This window comes from Ambystoma mexicanum, chromosome 1p, assembly GCF_040938575.1.
Source record: "Ambystoma mexicanum isolate Mex_15411 chromosome 1p, UKY_AmexF1_1, whole genome shotgun sequence".
NCBI classification, from domain to species: Eukaryota; Metazoa; Chordata; class Amphibia; order Caudata; family Ambystomatidae; genus Ambystoma; species Ambystoma mexicanum.
Window position 1 is genome coordinate 5,624,346 of NC_090921.1, and position 12,319 is coordinate 5,636,664.

The following is a 12,319-nucleotide window of genomic DNA, read 5'->3' on the forward strand; positions in this document are numbered from 1 at the left end:
AGGATTCTCTGAGGTCCCAACTCACCCGTCCCCTTTACACAAACACTGTGCCAAGGAAGAAGAGGGTGACTGAGATTAACAACATTAACTTCCACACATCGTACTAAACATGTCCCGCTAATCGGGTCAGGCAACGTCAGGCACTTGACTCTAAGTGTGCACACCTGATACCAATTAGCTCTCCTCACACGAATAAAAGGCAGAACCTAAAGACACACTCAGAGCAAGGCAGAACAAGAGTACAGGCAGAACTTCTTGGGCAAAGGCAAACCTATTGAAGCAGTGCGACGGACCAAGGGAGAAGAGCAGCGGGTCAAAAACCCCAAGAATTCCCTACTGAAAATGAAACCGTGAACCTTGAGTCGAAGTGGTCCAGCGGTGGTCTGTAAACAAAGCCATGCACATTCGAAAGCTTTCGGCATCCGAAAGTGGGCCGAACCCGCAAAAGGAACCCGAAGTATAATAAACTGGTGGAAGAGGGCCCTCTTGCAAGTTTTTGTTGAACTTTGTTGTGAGAGGTCTGAGCCCGACAGAGAGGGACCTACGTGAACTTTTTGTTGAAGCATTATTTAGAAGTCAGGAAAAGAGAACTTTAACGTGGGAGGCCAGGCGGGCCTCAACTGACGTTGTGGAACTGTTTATTGTGTTAAAAGCTAACATAGGAAGGAGAGCTGGTTTAACCACATTTATTCTTTTGAACACTGAATTTTCCTTTGCATACATTTCTCCTTTATACACCTTTTGTACAAGATATAGGGCAGGCATTAGGTTTTGTAAGCATAGGCCATTTTGATTTGACAGACACCACTAGGACTGTTTTGTTTATCGTTTGATGGTCGAGACTACTCCCATTTTAGTTATAGGGCAAAGTAGGAGTTTTTTCAGCCCCAACAACTTCAATAAAGTTTTTACATATTGTACCCATTGTGTCAGTGTCATACTTGTGATACCATGCTCCCCGACACGTGCACCACATTTTGATTGGTGGCAGTGTCAGGGAAATTGCTACATTTTATTTCTCAGCCAGTAATGTGATGTGCTTTTCCAATCTGCACTTGGATTACATTTTTGTAACCGTTCCCACTCACTTCGACCACCGGGCGGCGGTCGTGATATGGTCAGCTGACCATTGTTGATGTGAGCGTGCCGAGCACACGAATAAACCAGTTACTGTTTAACCCACATGGTGTGGTTGTGTCTCCTTGGAGCAGGCGCGCTTTGGCCTATGCACTCGCAGCCTCCATCAAAGGCTGCAACCTCACACTAACCGATGATCCACGACCCTCCGGAGATAAGCCCTCTGTTCCGTCCATGTTACCAAAATTGGACAAGGAGGTTTATAATTTGCTTGTGCTTGCAATCTGTTCCGATCCCTTCTGGTGTACTAGAGTTGTGGGGCTGATTGATGGTTTAAAAACCAATATTTATCCAATCCATGGAACACTGGTGCCCCGGAAGTTGATTAATCACAGTCACCCTATATAAAACCCAAGTGCATTACAAATGCTATAAATAACACATTTTGACATTTTGATTCACAAGAAATACACTGTTAGCAATTACTTTGCCTATAGAGCTACTCTCACTATATTAACCCCTTAGCTGCCAGGCTGTTATGCAAATCTATTCAAAAAGGACGTGCACACTCATCCTTGGCACTTACCAAACCATTATTTAAAAATAGGCTTCATTTTGGGAGGTGGGAGCATTTAGACTGTGTTGTTTTTTCGCCTTTGCCAATATTCCAGGGTTGCGAAACCTCCTCGCTTCACAACACGTGCTATTTTTAACCTGATAGTTTATTTTCAGTCGCTTGTTTTGTTGCAAACCTTACAAACAGGGTTTCGGGGAAAAGTCTTTTGACGTTTTTACCCATGGTTCTTAGTTATAACTAGCTAAGTGTAGTCACAAAAACAACATCGCATTTTAAGAACATGTTGACTGACAGTAAACATGAGGTGGGCGTGAACCTTATGTCTGAGACCTCACTACAATGTAATTTGTTTTATTTATAAATATAAAGGTGCTTAGCTTTAAACACAAACTATCGCTATGTGGCGGCATTAATGTGATCAGAAAGTGTTGAGGCCAAAAAATATAAAAAACAAAAGTGAAAATGTGACTATGATAAAAGGGCTCGTCCGGGATTTGAACCCGGGACCTCTCGCACCCGAAGCGAGAATCATACCCCTAGACCAACGAGCCACTGTGATATTGTCTGCTATGTACTCTCCTCTATGTTAGGTATACGTCACCTTCAATATCATACAGAGGTACTCACTGGGTTGCTGTTTTCTAAGTCATAGAGCCAGTAAAGTCGAAGTATTTTGTGACGGGTTAGTAACAACTGTGCCATCCAGGAACCTTGACATCATAGCAACAGGTTTAGTGGCATCACTGCCTTATAGTGAAAGGGTCATTCACAGTCTTTTGATACAGTGGCATGGTCATTGGCATACACTCACCAGATGTGTAAGTGATATTAGGACACTGCAGTGTCCTAGTAAGTGACATCATTGCCACTAAGGGGCATGGCCAGGTTAATCACTAGCTCTCTGTGATAGGGTTCAGCTGTACTTGTGTATAGGCGCGTTATAAATGTCATATACCATTGTTGGCTCTGTCTGACAGGGTCAGCTGTCTCACAGCTTCTCATTTATAAAGTAATTTATTTTATTGGCTCTCGGTGGCAAGTTCAGTGACAGCACTGCCTATCAGTGACAAGAACAGTGACATTATAGCCATCTTTCAAAAATAGGGACAATGACTTGTTGGCTCTGAGTGATGGGCACATTTACCTGTTATTGAGGGGTCAGCGACTATGATTGTCTCTCAATGACAGGGTCAGTGCTATCACTGCCTCTCACTGTCAGTCTTGGTGACATTATTAACTCATAACGACCGCTGCAGTGACATTTGTGTCTCAGACAGTGTCAGAAACAGTGACTGTGTTGCCTCTTAGAGACACCTCTGCCTCCAGGTGACAGGTAATCACATCCCTCTTCCCAGTGATATTAACCAGGCCAATGATCTATTGAGAACACCTTTTCTGACTCCATTTAAAATAGCCGTGATTCGCCTGTGGAACACGAAGTGGAGGCTTTCCTTGATGTCGTGTAAACGATAACACATGGGAATGCAGGAGCGGTTTTGTATTAGTTACTGAGTGAGTATAATATCATTCATAGTAACGATACTTTAGCTCGCCAATTTTGCCCGGCCACCATGCAGCACTACGGTCATACAGCGCCGAGCGTGCTGTTGGGTGCAGGAGGAGTAATTCACTTCCGCTCACACGGAACGCTTCTGCTTGACATCCTTCATCAATAAAAAGGTGCCGACCGCGCTACAGACTCTACAGACGAGGTGGCCGAGTGGTTAAGGCGATGGACTGCTAATCCATTGTGCTCTGCACGCGTGGGTTCGAATCCCATCCTCGTCGTGTCTTTTCTTTGGAAACGACCTTTTAAAATAAATACCAATGATTATATGTATGGGTAATTATCTAGTAAAAAGGAACACGATTCTAGTTAACTACAGTTTTTCTTTGTCGATTTACCTTGCCCTACAGTTTAATGCTAATGACTCTGGCAATCCAAAACATCCATCCAGGGCAGTTTCTAATCCATTTGGTTTTGGTGCTCAGGGCGAAACATTAAAATGCGCCCACCACATCTAGTGCCTGCCCCAGCTCCACTCCCAAAGTACACTGTTAAGTAAATCCTACCCAAAGTCTATAAATCACTGCTAAACAAATGAAATCGGTTTTATTACATTAGGATTCAATAACTTTGCAGTAACTCCTCTGACAAAGAGACTACACAAACAGTAAATACTATTTTTAAAGTTTTAATGTCAATTTTTAGTCTATGTTAAGGGCATTCTCCTTGACTTTAATGCTGCAAAAGCATTTATTGCTGCTGCATAATCAATTTTTTCAACAAGTTCACTCTCAATTGAAAGTATTGCAAGGGCTGATGGCCTTTCCTCGGCTATTGTGGAGGCAAGTATTTCTTTATTAGTTTCAATTTACTAAAGCTCCTCTTACCATGATCTTAGAGTGTACCAGGCAGGATTACAGCAGTTTTGGTCTTCCAGTTCCAAACAAGGAAGAAATGCGCTAGAAATTTAAAAAGCACTTGCATGATCTTTTTTAACAGTGATCTGTCAGATAATCCAATAGGCGGCCGTGCATTCATCTTACCTCGGGACCAGGAGAGCGGACTTGTAGAGGAGCAAAACTACTTAGAATAGCGTTTAGAGTCACCATGTACTGCACGTACCCGCATTCTACGAGCATCGATAAAATCAAATCAAATCACAGGTTGATGGGATAATATAATGCTGTGACAGGGGATCATTACAATGTTGTAAAGGAACTCACATTTAAGACTCTAACTCTTAACCAGCTTAGTAATATCGAAGCTGTGGGGGCGGGGTCCCAAAACTGTGTTACATGAATGACCCATTGAAAAACCCTGGCCTATGTTTAATGTGTGCTATCAGAAAATGCATGTCAAATATAAAAGTATTGTGGTCTCGTGCAGAGGGGATGTGGCCTAGCAGTTCGGGCTGGACTGCCCCTTTTGGGGTGGGGCCAAGCCTGATTTGCATATGGTTTTTCCCTTCTGTAATGGCTTGGCAGGCGAAGAACGGTGGTCTGGAGGGTGCCCAGAGCATTGCCAGTGGTTAAGATTAATTCTAAACCTTCCAGCCATCACCTCTTTGTTTTTGCTATGTCACCCCGAGTGGGACGGGTATGCCCAGACGTGGGTCCCGTGCCTGCTGGACCTAGAGACCCAAGCTACTCCTCACTGATGAGCCCCAACAAGGGCGAAACATGTTTGGGGATGCTTGTGGTCTCGTGCAGAGGGGATGTGGCCTAGCAGTTCGGGCTGGACTGCCCCTTTTGGGGTGGGGCCAAGCCTGATTTGCATATGGTTTTTCCCTTCTGTAATGGCTTGGCAGGCGAAGAACGGTGGTCTGGAGGGTGCCCAGAGCATTGCCAGTGGTTAAGATTAATTCTAAACCTTCCAGCCATCACCTCTTTGTTTTTGCTATGTCACCCCGAGTGGGACGGGTATGCCCAGACGTGGGTCCCGTGCCTGCTGGGCCTAGAGACCCAAGCTACTCCTCACTGATGAGCCCCAACAAGGGCGAAACATGTTTGGGGATGCTTGTGGTCTCGTGCAGAGGGGATGTGGCCTAGCAGTTCGGGCTGGACTGCCCCTTTTGGGGTGGGGCCAAGCCTGATTTGCATATGGTTTTTCCCTTCTGTAATGGCTTGGCAGGCGAAGAACGGTGGTCTGGAGGGTGCCCAGAGCATTGCCAGTGGTTAAGATTAATTCTAAACCTTCCAGCCATCACCTCTTTGTTTTTGCTATGTCACCCCGAGTGGGACGGGTATGCCCAGACGTGGGTCCCGTGCCTGCTGGGCCTAGAGACCCAAGCTACTCCTCACTGATGAGCCCCAACAAGGGCGAAACATGTTTGGGGATGCTTGTGGTCTCGTGCAGAGGGGATGTGGCCTAGCAGTTCGGGCTGGACTGCCCCTTTTGGGGTGGGGCCAAGCCTGATTTGCATATGGTTTTTCCCTTCTGTAATGGCTTGGCAGGCGAAGAACGGTGGTCTGGAGGGTGCCCAGAGCATTGCCAGTGGTTAAGATTAATTCTAAACCTTCCAGCCATCACCTCTTTGTTTTTGCTATGTCACCCCGAGTGGGACGGGTATGCCCAGACGTGGGTCCCGTGCCTGCTGGGCCTAGAGACCCAAGCTACTCCTCACTGATGAGCCCCAACAAGGGCGAAACATGTTTGGGGATGCTTGTGGTCTCGTGCAGAGGGGATGTGGCCTAGCAGTTCGGGCTGGACTGCCCCTTTTGGGGTGGGGCCAAGCCTGATTTGCATATGGTTTTTCCCTTCTGTAATGGCTTGGCAGGCGAAGAACGGTGGTCTGGAGGGTGCCCAGAGCATTGCCAGTGGTTAAGATTAATTCTAAACCTTCCAGCCATCACCTCTTTGTTTTTGCTATGTCACCCCGAGTGGGACGGGTATGCCCAGACGTGGGTCCCGTGCCTGCTGGGCCTAGAGACCCAAGCTACTCCTCACTGATGAGCCCCAACAAGGGCGAAACATGTTTGGGGATGCTTGTGGTCTCGTGCAGAGGGGATGTGGCCTAGCAGTTCGGGCTGGACTGCGCCTTTTGGGGTGGGGCCAAGCCTGATTTGCATATGGTTTTTCCCTTCTGTAATGGCTTGGCAGGCGAAGAACGGTGGTCTGGAGGGTGCCCAGAGCATTGACAGTGGTTAAGATTAATTCTAAACCTTCCAGCCATCACCTCTTTGTTTTTGCAATATAAAAGTACCACCATTGCGACTGTCATGAGCGTTTCAGTAAAATGAATGGGGGAGCCATCAATAAAATGTGGAGGTCACAAGAAAATATCTGTTTTTGACATTCGTGCAGCAGAGGGGAAAACTGGACCACTTGGAGTACTTGTGAAACGATGAAAGAACTCTAGCGGGCTCATGGGTAGGTATCTAGCCTCGTGAGAATACTAAGTCAGGCTATTCGCAGACATCATGTTGCATTTGTGTATTTGTGTATGCATTCATCTGCTTCCTGGGAATCAGTCGTAGTGCAAAAAAGAATGTGAGGCTCGTAATCACTTAAACATGCTATCAATTTTAACAATAGTATAAAACAGCATATATAGAAAATACCAAGTAACACAATGGGATTTTAAGCCATGCAGGGCAATTGGCAACAACATTCTAAATACGCACGCATATTAAAGACGAAATGCAAACATCCGTATACACGCTCACACACAAGCAATATATGTGGTCTACAATTAAACACCCAAATACAGTACACACAGAAACAGCCATTGTGCAAATATCCTTCTAGGCACACAGCTCCACAATTGTCGAGGGCAGGAGCCCGCAACAGCAGCCACGCACCGTGCGTGCTGCCGGCCCGATCCACGCTGCAGGAGCATCTAGGATCCCAGCTGCCAGCGATCGTCGGAGCGCGGCCTCACATCGCCGTGAAAGCACCATTCCACACAGCTGCTGCAGTCTGGGCCGTGCAATCAGGCACGGTGGCCCCCTGCATTTGCTGCATCTTGCCCCCAACCTGCTCCCGCACCACGAGAATCCGCCGACCAGCATATTCAAAATGGCGGCCATCGAAACGCTTCCATAGCGTCCTGGTTGCCTAGCAACACACCGCCGAAGCCTCCTATTTCAGCCGGCGCCATCAACCGGAGGCGGAAGCCGGCCCACGTCCACAAGGGCCACGGAGTACAAGGGTCCTTCCTGTCTGCCCCTGTCCGCCACTGCGCTACGGCGCGAGACGCTTCCCTGCCGTCCAACGCCTCCTCTCCCTCAGAGCCAGGCAAGCACACCTCCCGCATCATCGTGAAATCCATGACCCCTCCTGCTTGCCCTCCTCTAACGAACGCCCTCACCCATTAACTCTGGCACCTGAGCCAATGACTATGGGCTAGAACAAGCTCAATCTTAGCTCACGGAAGAGACAGTAACCGTAAGTCACTACCATTTGCCTGCTAATGTTACTGCATAGCATCTCCCCTAGACAACATTGTGTTAGCCTGCCAGCATTTATGATATCCTGCCAGCATTGTGTTAGCCTGCCAGCAATTATGATATCCTGCCAGCATTGTGTTATCCTGCCAGCATTGTGTTAGCCTGCCAGCATTTATGATATCCTGCCAGCATTGTGTTAGCCTGCCAGAATTGTGATAGTCTGCCCCCGCGCAACAAACACTTGCTCAGTATGTCCCCCCCGCTCCTCCACACCTGCCTAATATGTGCGCTACTAACCCTCATGATCACATTACTCAGTAGTAACAGAGAGCTTCACCCGCACGACCTACACTCACAGAGACCCTCAACTATAATGGACCGCTTCAGTACACGCACGCCGCCACTACAACTCACGGCACTAACACCTGACTCGAACATTAGATTAGTCAGACTCAGAGCCCGCACAGCACCCATCCAACACCAGGCCAACACGGCACACACAACACTCAGAAACTACAGACTTAGCTCACGTACCACGAAAGTCAACACACCCTACTATCATAGGAAGAATACCTCATACCACAATAGGAAGTCTACTGTCTATACACCCAGCAGCAATCCCTGCACCCCAATTAACACTGCCGCTACACCAAATCCTCTCACCCCAGGACCTCAGAACGCCAGCCATACTCAATACAAGTGCGCTCTCCTCAACGTAAGATCCCTCAACGCCCACGCCATAGAAGTACATGATCTACTAACCACTAATGACCTAGACATACTAGCCATTACTGAGACATGGCTTTACCAAGCGTCTGGCCCTGCCATCGCTCTAGCCCTACCTCCAGGGTATGCCATCATCAGACAAGACAGATTGACCAAAACAGGAGGGGGGGTTGCCCTTATACACAAAGAAACTCTACCCATTAGAACCACACCACACCAAGAAGAGGGAAATGTTGACATTCTATCGATCAAACTAGCACCCTCGCCGAACTGCACGATCAATATTCATACTATTTACTGTCCACCTGGCCCTGCCACCAACTTCCAAGGCCAAATTAACCACCTAGTAGGAAATAACATTAAAAAATCCACGAAATCACTCCTCTTAGGAGACTTAAACTTAGGACTCAACGACCTCAAGGACAAAGCTGCCTTATCTCTAGCCAAGGACCTCCACAATCTAGGATTCTCTCAAAAAATCGTAACGCCTACACACACTAAAGGACGCACCATAGACTGGATCTCTGACCACAATTGCAACATAGCAATCACAGCCAACACCAGCCTCCCGTGGACAGATCATAATCTCATTCTCTTCGATATCCCCAGCACCAAGAGCAGTAGAGTGCCCACCAAAGCTACGGCTACCCTAGCTAGAAGTTCCAAAAAACTCACAGCAGCCAACATCGGCGCACTACTTAACGTGCCCTGTCTAAAGCCCCCTTTCCCATCAGACCCTAACATACTTGCGGAAATATTCAAAGATTCCAACACAAGGGCAGTGAACACTGTCGCCCCCCTAGAAAGCAAAAAAGAGAAAAAATCCTTCCACTCCAACTCGTGGTTCTCAGAGGATCTCCAATCAATGCGCACAGACAAACGCCAAGCACTCAAAAATTGGCAACGCATTCCCTGCGACAACACAAAAGATATATTCAAAACCATAGCCAAAAAATACAAAGAGGCCATCTTCCTAGCTAACTCCGAAGCATACAACCAACGCATCACTGCAGCGAACTCTCAAACTAAAGAGCTATTCTGCATTTTAAAGAACTAACCATACCTCCCACATGCCCAGACGAGATCGTCAAGGATGAGGCTTGGTGTACAGGCATACAAACAGCCATGCTAGAAAAAATAAACCTCCTCCAAAAAAAGATATCACACCATTACAACTCCTTACCCAAGCAAAGCTCACTCACACCCATGAAACCTAATGTCAAAGCCAACAACATACCCAAGTTCACCTTCACCGAAATCTCCAATACTGAGGTCATCAACATCCTTAAACATCTCAAACCATCACTATGTAAGGGTGACGTATGCCCCCCAAAAATTATCAAAGAATGTGCGGAGCAGCGCGCACCCATCCTCACCGCGTTCATCAACGCATCATTTAGGTCAGGAATAGTCCCAGACACCCTCAAAGAGGCCTGGGTGCGCCCCCTCCTAAAAAAACCTACACTTGACCCCACGAACCCCAACAACTATCGACCCATAACCACAGTCCCATTCCTTCTAAAATTACTTGACAAGGCCGCCCATATAAAGATCCAACACTACCTGGAATCGAACGCAATCTTAGGTAAAAGGCAATCTGGATTCCGTAAAGGACATGGAACTGAAACCGCCCTTCTAGATTTAAAAAACGAAATCACCAACATTCTCGACATAGGCAAGCCCGCTCTCCTCCTCCTCCTCGACCTATCAGCAGCATTTGACCTGGTAGATCACAGCACACTCACCAACCATCTAACACATGCAGCACACTTCTCTAAAGACGCTGCCTCATGGGTAACCTCATTCCTACAAAACAGAGCTATGAAAGTCTTCTCCAACACAGCTCATGCAGCGCCTTCCATCATCCACTGCGGGGTCCCACAAGGCTCGTACATGGCCCCAACGCTATACAATCTCTTCACCAAGCCCCTGTTCGACAAGCTAGACGCTATGGGGATCACCTACACAAATTACGCTGACGACACGCAGATACTCTTGCCCATGACGGGTAACTATCATCAAGACTCCACCGCCCTTCAACTAATCTACTCCACCATACAAGCCTGGATGGCCACCAACGGCCTCTGCTTGAATGGGGAGAAAACTGAAATCCTCATTTTAGGACAGAAGCCCACTCTTGCCAACCTCAACCCACTATACACTAACTTTAACATAGACAACTGCATTATCCCAGTCCTATCATCAGTCAGAACATTAGGAGTCCACATAGATGCCACCCTATCTATGGATAAACAAGTAAGCGCAATAGTCTCGGCCTCGGCATTAAGTACCAAACTCATCAATGCAATAAAACCGTTCTTAACTAAAGATAACTGCCTGTCCATAGCAAGAGCCACCATTGGAGCTAAGATGGATTACTGCAACGCGCTCCTAGCCGGCACATCCAAGAACAACATATCAAAGCTCCAAACCACCCAAAATAATGCTCTCAGAGCAGCGCTCAGCATACCAAAAAGAGAGCACATCACTCTAGCTAGGAAAGCTGTCCATTGGCTCCCAGTCAAGGATAGGATTGCTTTCAAAATCCTCACCACAACGCATAAATGCATCAACCATACAGCACCATCCTACCTATCCGACACTCTGTCTAGATCCCAGTCCATAAGACCTACCAGATCTACATACACCAACCGTCTCATCATACCACGCATCAATAGATCCAAGGCAGGAGGTATAGGCTTCCCCTACCTGGCACCAAAGCTTTGGAACACACTGCCCACTAACCTCAGAGCAGAAACATCCCTCCTCTCTTTCAGGAATCAACTCAAAACTGCTCTCTTCAACTAACATGCGCACCTGCACACCCTCTAGCTCTCTATTTACATGTACCTTAACCATAACCATTGCCCAATGTAACCAAGGGCACAACTGTATGTAACCAAGTATAAGAAACACTGTAACCAGCGCCACAATGCCTTCGGTCTGATGTGCGCTTAACAAATGCGAATAAATAAATAAATAAATAAATAATGTGTAAATACAATCATTGTATATTTGCTCACCTTTAGTTGGTAGAATATGTTCAACATGTATGATTTACAAAATAAAATGTCATAAAGAGATTGCTTAAAAGTAAAGCGTAGATGGTTAAAAGGAAAGTGGCAAAACAAAGCTGTACAGTTGAGCGAAGTGAAGTTTCTCGCCATGTCTCCTTTAACGTGTCTGTATAAACTTGCGGTTTCCGTCATCAGCGAGAACATAAACAAATAAGTGTTTGTAGTTCTTGAATTGTACGTCTTAAATGTATGGATCGTTCGCTTACACAATAGATTTAAAATGTACAATTCATTGAGGTTTCTCGCATTTTCGCAATGTTTAAAAAATGTCCGCAAATAAACAATCAGTTTGAGAATTAAATGAATGAACGCACGCGTATGACCCAAAGAACACCAAACTCTATGTACACAGAGTTTCAAAAAACATCTGGCTGTACCTACCTTTTTAGGAGTTCTGCACACAAACGAGTCAGTGAGGCAATGCATTCTTCTTTCTTTGTGCAGGGTCCGGGAATCCAGGAACGCTCAAAGCAAATGTCTTTATTCCACTGTGGTGTTTTGTTCCTGCACAATTGCAAAGGCGGGCGGCCACCAGTAAAGGCGCCCGCCTTTGCCCCCCACCCCAAGGGGTGCGAAAGTTGTCAGAGCCTCCCTCACCCGACCCCAAGTGGCACGAAAGTTGTCAGAGTCTCTGACTTCCGTAATGTCACGTAGTACGTGAGTGCCAATCAGAAGAGGCAGTCGCAGCACCTGCTGCCACTACTGTGCTGGGGCTACTCTCCCCACGGCAATATCCCTCACAAACTGGGAAATTTTGCCCTCCAGGGACCGGGCAAATTGTGCTCCCTGGGGCAATTGCACCCCAGGCTGCCGCCCGGTTCACCCAGGTCAAGAAATCGGCCTGCATCCACCAATGGGAATGTCTGACCTGAGAACAACCTTCTATCCGAGAACAACCTTCTACAAGTCTCTGAAAACTACGCTCCCTCCTTTACAAGGGAAATGCTGTCTGACATTTCTTTAATTA

General features: G+C 46.9%; 2 non-coding genes across 2 annotated transcripts; one reads left to right on the forward strand and one right to left on the reverse strand.

Annotated features, from left to right (window-relative positions):
* Nucleotides 1–2,133: 2,133 nt before the first annotated feature.
* On the reverse strand, nt 2,134–2,205 carry TRNAP-CGG (transfer RNA proline (anticodon CGG)). The gene has a single exon. It is a non-coding gene; the product is annotated as a tRNA-Pro (tRNA).
* A 1,155-nt stretch (nt 2,206–3,360) lies between these two features.
* On the forward strand, nt 3,361–3,442 carry TRNAS-GCU (transfer RNA serine (anticodon GCU)). Its single transcript has one exon. It is a non-coding gene; the product is annotated as a tRNA-Ser (tRNA).
* Nucleotides 3,443–12,319: the final 8,877 nt, after the last annotated feature.